This window comes from Nuphar pumila, chromosome 14, assembly GCF_984573655.1.
Source record: "Nuphar pumila chromosome 14, dmNupPumi1.hap1.1, whole genome shotgun sequence".
In the NCBI taxonomy this organism is placed as follows: Eukaryota; Viridiplantae; Streptophyta; class Magnoliopsida; order Nymphaeales; family Nymphaeaceae; genus Nuphar; species Nuphar pumila.
In genome coordinates this window covers 24,415,458-24,427,664 of record NC_143262.1, presented here as the reverse complement: position 1 = coordinate 24,427,664, position 12,207 = coordinate 24,415,458, and the positions used below count along the sequence as shown (strand labels likewise).

General features: G+C 38.3%; 1 protein-coding gene across 2 annotated transcripts in view; it reads right to left on the bottom strand.

Moving 5' to 3' along the window:
* Positions 1-11,975, bottom strand: part of LOC149816645 (uncharacterized) — a 72,759-nt gene extending 60,784 nt beyond the window's left edge. For both annotated transcript variants that reach the window (XM_089987552.1, XM_089987553.1), the window contains exon 1: positions 11,606-11,975. The gene's annotated coding sequence lies outside the window, so the exon portion shown is untranslated. The remainder of the gene's footprint in view (positions 1-11,605) is intronic.
* Positions 11,976-12,207: the final 232 nt, after the last annotated feature.

The following is a 12,207-nucleotide window of genomic DNA, read 5'->3' as shown; positions in this document are numbered from 1 at the left end:
TAGTTGCTTACTAAATCGACATTCCATATATTCTGTCATACTCTTACTCAACTTAAAACCTCTATCTTTCAATGTTTGTCTCCATAATTCTAACTTACACTAACCCAGCTCTAGTCTCATCAATCAAAACAATTTCATCAGCAAACAACATACACCACGGCACATTTTCTTGAATTGATCTCGTAAGCTCATCCATCACTATAGCAAATAAGAAAGGGCTTAATGCAGATCCTTGATGTAACCCAACCATTATAGGAAAATTGGTTGTCACCCCTCTACAAGTGCGGACATTGGTTACTACTCTGTTGTACGTATCTTTAATTATACTAATATACTTGAGAGAAACGCCTTTCCTCATCATTGACCACCAGAGAACATCTCTTGGTACTCTATCATATGCCTTCTCCAAATCAATAAAAACCATATGCAACTCTTTGTTCATCTCTCTATATCTCTCAATAAGTTGTCTAAGAAGATGTATAGCTTCCATAGTTGATCTTCCGGGCATAAAACCAAATTGATTCTCCGATATCATGACAACCTTCATCAACCTATACTCAATCACCCTCTCCCAAAGTTTCATAGTATGACTGATGAGTTTTATACCACGATAGTTTGTGCAATCTTGTATATCACCCTTATTCTTATATAGGGGCACCAACGTACTCTTCCTCCACTCATTAGGCATCTTATTTGTCCGCCAAATCTTGTTAAAAAGATTTGTCAATCATTCTAAGTCTTCCTCACCCAAGCATTTCCAAGCCTCGATAAGTATACCATCAGGGCCAACTGTCTTTCTTGATTTCATTTTTTTCAAAGCCTCTGCAATTTCTTTCTTTTGAATCCTGCACATGAAGTCACGATTCATCTCATGAAAAGGAATGTAGAAGTCTCCAAGATCCTAAGCATGACTTCCATTAAAAAGCTTATCAAAATAATATTTCCATCTCTCCTTAATCTCCTCAGATTTGACTAAAACTCTTTCTGTTTCATCTTTGATACATCTAACCATACCCAGATCCCTCGATTTCCTATCTCTCCTCTTTGCAAACCTGTAAATATCCTTCTCGCCCTCTTTGGTATCCAACTTGTCATAAACCTCCTTATAGACCTTATCCCTCGCGTTTCACACTATTTTTTTAGCTTCCTTCTTTGTTAACATATACTTCTCCAAATTCTCATTACCACGACTCTTAGATTTCTATAACACTCTCTTTTAACCTTAATAGCTAATTTGACATCCTCGTTCCACCATGATGTATCCTAACCTAGCGGTGCATCGCATTTATACTCACCCAATACCTCCTTAGCCACTTTTCTCATGCAACCCGCTATCTTATTCTACGTTGATTCTGAATCCTCCTCGGTACACCAATCAGCTTCCTTAACTACCTGCTCTACAAACATTCCTTGTTTAGCTCCTTTCAATGCCCACTACTTAATTCTAGGATCTATCCTATGTCTATCCCTTTTGCAGGATTTTTTAATTCTAAGATCTAAAATTAAGAGTTTATGTTGTGTAGCTACACTTTCTCCCGGTATAACCTTACAATCGATGCAAAACCCCCTATCTCTCTTTCTAAGTAGGAAAAAATGTATCTGACTCATATTAACCTCACTTTTAAATGTTACTAGGTGAGACTCTCTCTTCCTAAACCAAGTGTTTGCTAAGATCATATCATAGGACAAACCAAAATCTAAAATCCTTTCTCCACTTTCGTTTCTTTCTCCTATACCATAGCCTCCATGGATACTCTCAAATCCATCCCGACTAATGCCTACATGTCCATTTAGGTCACCGCTGATGAAAAGTTTTTCTCCATACGATATCCCTTGTACTACTCCATCTAAATCTTCCCAGAATTGACACTTAATGGAATCATCTAAACCTACTTGAGGTGCATAAACACTAATAATAATAATAATATCCGTACCTAATACTAATTTAATAAGTAAAATCCTATCACCCTTCCTACGGACCTCAACTACATTATCTATAAGCTCACGACTAATAACAATCCCTACTCCATTCCTAGTCCTATTTATTCCTGTAAAACAAATCTTATATCCCCAAGGTTCTATCACTTTTGCTTTCTCACCTACCCATTTGGTCTCTTGTAGACATAAAATATCAATCTTTCTCCTACACATAACATCTACTAACTCTACCATCTTACCCGTTAAAGACCCTATGTTCCAAGTGACTAACCTAAGTTTATGTTCTTGAACTATCTTCTTTACCCCCACCCGTCCAACAAAATGAGAGAACCCTTGCCTATTTGACACCACACCTGGGCGTCGATGTGACGCATCGCTTCTGGGCGACGACCTAGCAATCCTTGCCCATTTATCACTATCTCCGAACCTATCTAGTACAGTGAGTCGCTCAATAATGAACGCCCCAACGAAATTCTCATATTGGTTCATATGCATAAGTTGTGGCTAAGTTTTTATGTTGGCTGTCACTGGCCTACCGCAACCCTCCTCCTTTATCCGGAATTGGGACCGACAGTGTACACTAAACAGTTATACACAGCCTAAAAATAGTTAAACAATTAAGCAGAAAAGTAAATTCAGCAAACAAGAAAATAAAGAGAAAGAAATCAACTCAAAACGCATCACACCTGTGTGATGCCATGCAAATTAAGATAATTTTTAAAATCTATGGATAAAAATTCTTCCCCTGAATCTGTGCGAAAAATAGTAATATCATTTTGAAACTTGTTTTTAACCATATTATGAAATATTTGAAAGTATGAAAATACTTCAGACTTATGTTTAAAAAAGTAAATCCACGCATGTCGGGAAAATCATCGACAAAAATAATGTAATACGCAAGTCGTACTTTAGAAATTACTGGTGCAGGACCCCAAACATCCGAGTGTACTAATTCAAGTGGTGTTGAAAAGATAAAAGTTCTGTTCTGAAATGGTAATCTTTTCATTTTGCCAAGAATACAATCTTTACAATCAAATGATTCAGAGTTGCAAAATTTTCTTAGATTTGAAAAATGTTGGATTTTGGCTATATGTGGATGACCAAGTCTTTTATGCCACAGTTCTAACTCAATTTTCTGAACGTTATAGCAAAAGGCATTCTTCGGCATTTTCAAAAAATTCATATAATAGAGTCCTCCTTCTTTATGGCCTTCCCCAATCAGCTTTCCTGACTGGCGATCATGAACCCAGCAACCATGAGAAGAAAAGGAAATTTTACACCCATAATCAGATATTTGAGATACAGATAAAAGATTTAAATTTAATTTTGGAATATGTCTAACTTCTGGGATAGAAAATTTCTTAGTTTTATGAATTTTTTCAAAAAATTTTATTTCGTCTATTTCAAGAGAAGTTCCATCAGTTGTAAAAACTTTTGACATACTTGTTTTATTTTTAACACATTCGAATAGACTTTGATTATTTTGGGTCATATGGAAAGAAGCACCAGAGTCAAGAAGCCAAGGAAAGTTACCTGAATCGGAAAAAGATGAGGCAGTTGTGCCAGTTAAAGCTTTAGATGAAAAGGAGGCTCTTTTGATGAGAGGTTGGAGAATCTCCATTAGTTGAGCCATGGAAACTAGTGCATCCTGATCTTTGGGCTCCGATCCAGCAATCACAGCTCTTTTCTCTCTCAACTCCTTAAGCTTGGGACATTGAGGCTTATAATGTCTAGGTTCATGACAATGATGGCAAATAACATTTTTCTTGTCATAGCCACTACTTTGTCAATTAAAATGAGGAGGTCTATAAGATCGTACATGATTCCCCGATCTAGATACAGCTAGAACGGAATCATCTTCAATCTTTGGAGTATTCTTCTTGATTATGTTTTCTTCCATAGTTAATTCCTCTATAGTATCGACAATAGAGGAAACTTTTCCCCGATGAAGAAGGGCCGACTTAGTCAACTCGAATTCCGGTCTTAGACCGTTTACGAATTGATAAAAGTGCTCCATGTCAAGTTGCTTTTGTCGGAGCTCAATGTCCTCGAGACAATGCCATTTTGGCTCTAAAATAGCCAATTCACCCCAAAGTTCTGATAGTTCATTATAGTATTCACGTATAGTTTTATCATATCAACTTGGGTCATAGATCTCACTCTTTCTTGAAGATTGCACACATGTGCAATATCTTTTAGGGAATACATATTCTTGAGATATTCCCATGCCTTATCGGCATGCTCAAACTTGGCGAGACTAGAGCATTTCTTTAATGTCAACACTATTAATTAGCCATGACATAATTTTAGCATGCACTATTCGCCATTCCTTCCAACTTTTTTCAAAGTTGGCTAAGGCTTTGTTTTTCTCCTATTCGGTTAAAAGAACTTCTTTATCACCTTCCATTTTGGTGAGGACAAGTTTAGGTTCCGAATCGAAACCATCTACTATGCCCCATAATCCTTTTCCCCATATGTGGTGCTTCATTATTGAAGCCCACATTACATAATTTGTGTCGTTTAGCTTCATGGGTATGATGGTTATTTTATCTTGATCATCCATCTTTTACAAAGGTGATAAAAGAATAAAAGAAGAAAGAAAAGAAATAAAGGGGAAGAGAGATTAAAAGAAAGCAAACACAAGATTTTGATGCAACGAGCCTTCCTCTTTTCTCCTTCATTTAAAAAGGGGCTTCAAAGAACCCAACCAAGGTGATAAAACACCTTTGTAAGCTTAGCACGAAAAAACGAGGCAAGAAATTCTCACGACGTAAGATGAACCTTGCTCTGATACCATGAAATGAAATGAGGATCTTCCAAACATGAACTTAGATCCGCACGAGAAGGTGTCTAAAAAGACACTAAAGCATAACCCTTAAAAAAGGGTATAATGGGAAACAAAAGAAATAAAATATTCTTTTATTGATATGAAAAACATCAAATGCTTAAGAAGCATTGGAACTATTTTACAAGAAGGGTTGCACCCCTATATATACAAGTTTGAAAAAGGGAAGAAGAGGAGAGCTCTTAAGGAGCTCTCCTTGTAGCCGTTGGAATGGTCCAACAGTTAGAAATGTAATCGTTGGACCATTCCAATGGTTACCTTTCTAGTTAAGTTCCAAGTGGAACTTAACTAGATAAGGTTAGTCTAGTTCTATTAGAACTAGACACTAAAAAATAAAATAAAAATACAAAAAATATATATATAATAATAATATAAATATTATTATTATTATATATATATATATTACATTTTAACAGTGGTGACAGTATAGGAGGAAAAAGAAGGCTTCAATGTACATATTGTAGTAAACTTGGACATCTCGAAGATAGGTGTTAGGATAAGACTGGTCGACCTCCTATCCCATCACCTAAACCGAATGTGTCCAAGGCTCCAGTTGCTAAAATCGAGGCAAAGACTCCCACTACCTCCTCCAGTGATTCGGTTATCCTCAGTCGTGCAGAGTACGATGAATTGTTGTCTCACCAGCTCCCTAGTTCGAGTGCTCCTATGCATGTTGCCGATGTTGCATGTTCTACAGGTGATGGCCTGAGTTATCAAGGTAGTAGATGGATTATTGATTCAGGTGCCTCTAGACACCTGTATGGCACACCCCATAATTTTTCAAAGTTAAATCCTATTGTTGAACCTCGCAATGTTATACTAGTTGATGGGAGGCCTTCTCTTGTTGTAGGCCAAGGAAACATTTCCATATCCCCAACACTTCAATTGACTAATGTCCTTCACGCTCCATTTCCTCATAATTTATTGTTTGTTAGTCGTATTGCTAAGGAGCATAACTGTAGGGTAATATTTGATCCTGTGTGTTATATTTTTGAGGACTTGCTAGCAGGGAAGAGAATTGGTGGAGGCCATGAGGAGGACGGTGTCTATTATCTACATCAGCCAGTTGTATCCATGAATTCTGTGTCTGAGCCATCTTCCTATCAGTGGCATCTCCGTCTTGGTCATGTTCCTTTGCCAAAGCTTCGTAGACTTATTTCTCAGATTTCTCCGTCTGACTCATTCCAGTGTGACGCCTGTCAATTGGGCAAACATCACAGAAGTTCCTTCCCTTCTAGTCAGAGTCCATCGAGTCAAGAAATGTTTCAGATTTTGCATGTTGATGTATGGGGACCTAGTAGAGTTCCTAATAGATCTCAGTGTCGTTATTACTTAGTTATTGTTGATGATTTTTCTAGATTGTCATGGGTTTTATTAATAAAAGAAAGGTCGGAGGTTGCCTCAAATCTTATGTCTTATGTCTTATGTCATTAAAATAAAGACAGTGTTTCATTCTCTTGTCAAGATTATCCGCACTGATAATGCTCTCGAGTTCAAGTCTAATGAATTATTGCAATTTTATTGAAATCGTGGCATCCGTCCTCAAATCACTTGTGCCTATACATCTCAGCAAAATGGAGTCGCTGAGAGAAAACATAGACATCTTCTAGATGTAGCTCGCACCTTTATGTTGCAATCAAATATGTCACCCTCATATTGGGGGGATGTCATTCTCACGACTTGTTATCTCATTAATCGTATGCCTTTTTCATCATTGAAAGAATAAATTCCTTTTCCAATTCTCTATCCTAATGCTCCACTTTTCCCAATTTCTAGCAAAGTATTAGGATGTGTCTTCTTTGTTCATAAACTTGGACCTAACCGTGATAAATTATCTGCCCAAGCCATCAAGTGTGGTTTCATTGGATATCCAAAAAATTAAAAAGGATATCGGTGTTATGATCCCATCCTGTCGAGAGTATGTTAGTGCAGATGTGTCTTTCTTTGAATTTATTCCTTACTTTTCTACCACTGCATCCAGACTACATGTGGAACAAGGTGATGCCATGCCTCTACCCGTTCCTCTTTTTCCCTTGGAGTCATTTTCATAGACTATTACTCATTCTCAGCTTCCCACAACTGCTCAGTATTGTGATCCTCCTCTGGTGTACACTCGCAAATCACCACCTGAATCAGAACCTATATCACCGCCTTCTTCAGAAGTAAGTTCTCCTCAAAATATTGAGATGTCTAATGTTGATGATGACAAACCTATAGTTATCAGGAAAGGTAAAAGACAATGCACATTACATCCTATTTTCGAGTTTGTTACTAAGACAAGGCTTGGGGTTCACATGAAGAATTTTATTCAGCTTTATCTGCCACATTTGTTCCACTTAATCATCATCAAGCGTTGTTAGATCCTAAGTGGAAGCAAGTGATGCAGGTTGAGATGGATGCCTTGCCCTCATGCGACACATGGGATTTAGTTGTTCCACCTACAGATGCAGATATCGTTGGATGTAAGTGGGTCTACACCATTAAGTACAACTCGGATGACTCCATTGAAAGATACAAGGCCCGGTTGATGGCCAAAGAGTATACTCAAACATATGGAGTTGACTTCTTTGAGACTTTTTCTCCAGTCGCCCGTCTTGAGACTATTCGTCTGTTCATATCTTTAGTTGTTCATTATAGGTGGAGTTTATGTCAGTTAGATGTGAAAAATGCCTTCTTGTATAGGGATCTGTTAGAGACTGTGTACATGCAGCAACCTCTCGGGTTTGAGGTTCAGAGAGAGTGTAGTATGCAAACTAAAGAAGGCCATATATGCTCTAAAACAAACTCTCCGTGCATGGTTTCAGAAGTTATTTGAAATTATGTTTGAATTCGGCTTCAACGGGTCAGCAACAGATCACTCCTTGTTTATCAAGAAAACCTCTACTGGTATTGTGGTTATGGTTGTGGATGATATTATTCTTACATGGAGCAGTACGAAGGACATCTCAGACAAAAAAAATCATCATTGGAAGCACTTTGTTACAAAAGATCTCGGTTCTCTTAGATATTTCTTGGGTATAGAGGTGACCAGAAGCAGCGAGGGGTTAGTTCTATCATAGAGAAAGTATGTGCTTGATCTACTGCAGGAAACAGGAATGTTAGGTGCCAAATCAGCCAATATACCAATGGATCTTAAACTGCATATGTATGATGAACAAGCAGAACCGATTGACAGTAGAAGTTTTAGATCCTTGGTTGGTAAACTTTTATATGTTATTGTAACAAGGTCAGATATCGCCTTGGCCGTGAGCAAGATAAGCCAATTCATGGACAAACCAATCCGAGTGCATTGTGAGGCAGCTATGATGATTCTCAGGTAATTGAAATCCTCTCCTAGAAAGGGATTGCTATATAAACAAAGCTTCAACCTTGATATAATTGCATACTCCGATGCGAACTATACAGGGGCCATCGATGATAGAAAGTCCACCACAAGGTTCTGCGTGTTTGTAAGAGGAATCTTAATTACTTGAGAAGTAAAAAACAGACTGTGATAGCTCATTTGAGTGTTGAATCAGAATATAAAGCTATGGCTCAAACAACTGCTGAAATGATGTGGGTTAGGTCCATTTTGAGAGATCTACAAGTGATGATTTCATCTCCAATGTTGATGATGTGTAATAATAGAGCAGCCACCTATATAGCTAACAATCCAGTCTTTCGTGAGAGAACGAAACACATTGAAGTTGATTGCCACTACATACGTGACTTAGTGTAGTCAGGGCATATTTCTACTAGTCATTTGACTTCTGAGGACTAAGTTGCAGATGTCTTCACCAAGCCTATTGCAAGTACAGGTTTTTCAAGATGTTGCAGCAAGCTGAGCATGATAGATATATATGCAACAGCTTGAGGGGGAGTATTAAAAGCAATATTCATAAATCTGTGTGGTCATATGTAATTTAGCAAAATTACGTATGCCTACTTGTAAATTTCCATTTTACTAATCCCTATTTAAATAGGTGATTAAGGTTAATGAAAATCGTGCTCTCTCCCTCTCTTTCTCTCTCCTCTCTCTCTCTCTTTTATCTCTCTCTCTCGTCTCTCTAAAATATCGAGAGAGAGAGAGAGAGAAAGAGAGACATGGGCATGTATGCAAGTTTAACTATGTTGTCATGTTAATAAGTGATGAACAGTTTATTCTGCATTTTCATGCCTTGCTGCACATATTTGGTTGTATTACTCAAATTACATTTATGTGAAACATATAAATTGATCAAAACCAAAGTTGCTAGACTAGGAAATAGAAGCAAGAAGCAAGGCATTTTCAAATTTATAGGGAGAAAAAAGCAAGGAGTCAGAAAGGAAGCAATATGGGAATTGAACAGGAAGTGAATAGAAGTTAAAATAAAAAAGATTATTCTTAAATACCATGTTTCTTTAGTGTAAATTTTAATTTTTCTCAAAATCTAAAGATAACGGTTGCCAATTTAGAGAAAGAACATGAGAAGTGAGTGGGAAGTGTGAGAAGAAGCACATGAAAAACATGAAAAGAAGCATGAGAAAAGTGCATAGGAAGCTTGTAGGAAAACATGGACAAAGTGTGTGGAAAGCATAGGAAAAACATGGGAGAATCGAGATTCCAAAGCGAGCTTCTGAGAAGCAAGATTCCTACCTATCTAAGAAGCTTCCAATAACTATGATCAAAACTACTTGACAAATGAAAATTAAATTGTTAGAAATCATGAAAACCATAAATATGACAAGGATTTTGTAAGTTTAGGCTATGTTTGGGAGCTGGTGTTGGAGAGGAGATGAGAGGGGTGATGGGAGTGAAGATAAAAATGGGTGATGAGAGTGGAGTTGCCAACTACATCATTGTGAGGATGTAGTTAAAAAAAAACATCTCCACTGCCTTCTTCACTCCCATCACCCTTCCTATCTCCCAAAATGTGGCTTTCAAACATCAATGAGGGAAAATGGGGTAGGTAGCATTTGTTGATTCCATATTTCCCCTCCCATCTCCAGCTCCCAAACAGAGCCTTAATTCGTTCATTAAGTTACCCAACATCACCTACACTAGACAAGGCCAGGTGACACTCATTACGTGTACTGCTGCTGGCACTTTTGATAGCAGAAATCAAGTATGAGACCTGAGATGGCGTTGGCATCACCTGAACCAGTGCTTTGAGTTGCACAAGAAGTCCCAGGCCTAGCTGTGTCATAATGATTCAACTAAACCAAGAGTTTCCAGCCAAGTCTTAGACCACACACAGTGCTTCTTCTAACAGACATGCACAAATATTTGAAAGGCTCATCACTGATCTTTAAACAAAAAGAAACATATGCATCCGGAAAAGATGGAGCCACCAATGACACAGAAATTATGATGTTGGTGATCAACTGCAGAATACATTCAAGCACACCTTCCTAAGTTGGATCAGCTCCAGACCCGATTGAAATAGATTATGAATAAGTTGGTCTTCTTTTTGTTCTCAGATGCGCAATACATGCAAATAATGATTCAATATCTCTATTTAATTTTCTGCAGCTGACGCCATGTTCTTTTCTAAAATTTCCTTAGACTAGATAGTTGAGTTCCATTGAACTAACAACTGTTTTACTTATCATGGACCTAGATCGTCAAAGCTTTAAGTTGCATATTTTTTTGTAAAATCGCAAAGTTACTTCTCATTTTAAAATGTGTCTTCTCTCTATGTATTTTTTAGGCACTTTGCAAATAAAACTGGCAAACTACAAGTTCCTCGTTCAAACTTTTTCCCACATGCCTAACTAATACTTAAAATGCTGTGCTCACACTGAATTGATGGATGAATCTGATTGCTTATTCCTAATTGGGTGGAGAATCAGGACAAATTCTAGGCAATATTGTGGTTAACATGTATTCTTGGTTGTGAGCGGTAGAGTGCTCAGTAAAATTTGCATAATTATGTCTAGTAACCAAAAACAGTTTTCAATACCATAATCATTCAACTCGTCATCGCACTTCTCTCTTTCTTGGAGGGCTACATTTTGTGATGCCCGCTAAGATACCCTTATAATTCCCTACCTCTGACATACTCCACCGTTAACCAATTCATCAAATGTCGAATTCATCATGTTACTCCACTCTCTCTCTCAACACAATAATAACCAGGAACCAATCATGAATCACCTATTATAGTTCCGAATTCGCATAGAAAAACAGAAAGTGACCTATAATAGTTCCAAATTTGTATAGAGAATAGAGACATTTTAAAATCTGTTCTACGTTTTATCACATCAAAAAGGTTATGTTGAATCTTCGTCTATGGGATTGGTGAAACCCTACGATCGTACTTGTCTAAGCAAAACATCTCCCAGATACATCTCACTGAACGTTTGGCATTAGTTACCAATCTCTCACAAAAGAGATCACAAATCAACCGAGGTAAAAAGAACAAATTCCCTCCCCAACCATATTCCCCAATCAACACCTGTGTGACAAACCCAGTAGCAACTCCACAACAAGCATCTCCACGCTCACCTTCCAGTGATATGCATGCAACCAAGTGGGTTAGTTTCCTACCACTACACATGCTGCAACCATAACACTAGGAACCTCACGCAAGGGAAACTTTTGACTCCTTCCTTCTGCATTTTGAATCACTATCACTACCACTACCACCACCACCAGGACTTCGCCTCCCCCATCGCCCGGTTGGTCGCGAGCTGAACCCCCAGAAAGAGCCAACCTTCCGAGTCCATGATACCGGCTTGGAACTCGTCCCCCTCTTCTGCTACGCCGTCTTCGTCGCCTCCTCTTCCTCTACACATCCATCAACCATCTACACCTTCCCCACGAGAGAGAGAGAGAGAGAGAGAGAGAGAGAGAGTGGTTACCGTGGTGAATATGGTCGTGAACGAAGCTAAATTGCCTCGATTGAGGGAAAAGGCAGGTAGCTCGGTGGATGGTAGCAACGAGGACACCACCGTAGAGCGAGAAAGAGGAACTCCCCGTGCTTTCTTCTTCCAAACACTTTAATATCGATTTTTTTGTTACAAATCTCCTCTAATCTGTGACAAAAAGAAACCAGAATGCACACTTCCAACAAGATCTGGCGCACACACACACAGAGGCCTACGCCTACCCACAAAAGATAAAGCCTACACTCTAGCACAATGATGCAGAGAGAGAGAGAGAGAAGGAGGAGGAGTTTGTGGTAGCTGAGAGGCAGGGCAGCTAGGTTAGCTGTGCCTGCAACTCTCTGTCTCTCTGACACGGATGTCCGCGTGCAAAGTTTACACGATTTTGAAAGCATCGTTTAAATACGGAAAGAACGGCCGAAAGAGGTAGCGTCGTTGTCATTCATAATATTCATTTCATTTCACTACATAGGCCCAAAGAGAAGATAACTTTAAGGCTTTTCGATCAATGGAAAGTTTCAATATCATACTAGGAAGAGATCCCAAATTTTGAAAAAAAAAAAGGTTTTCTGCAATAA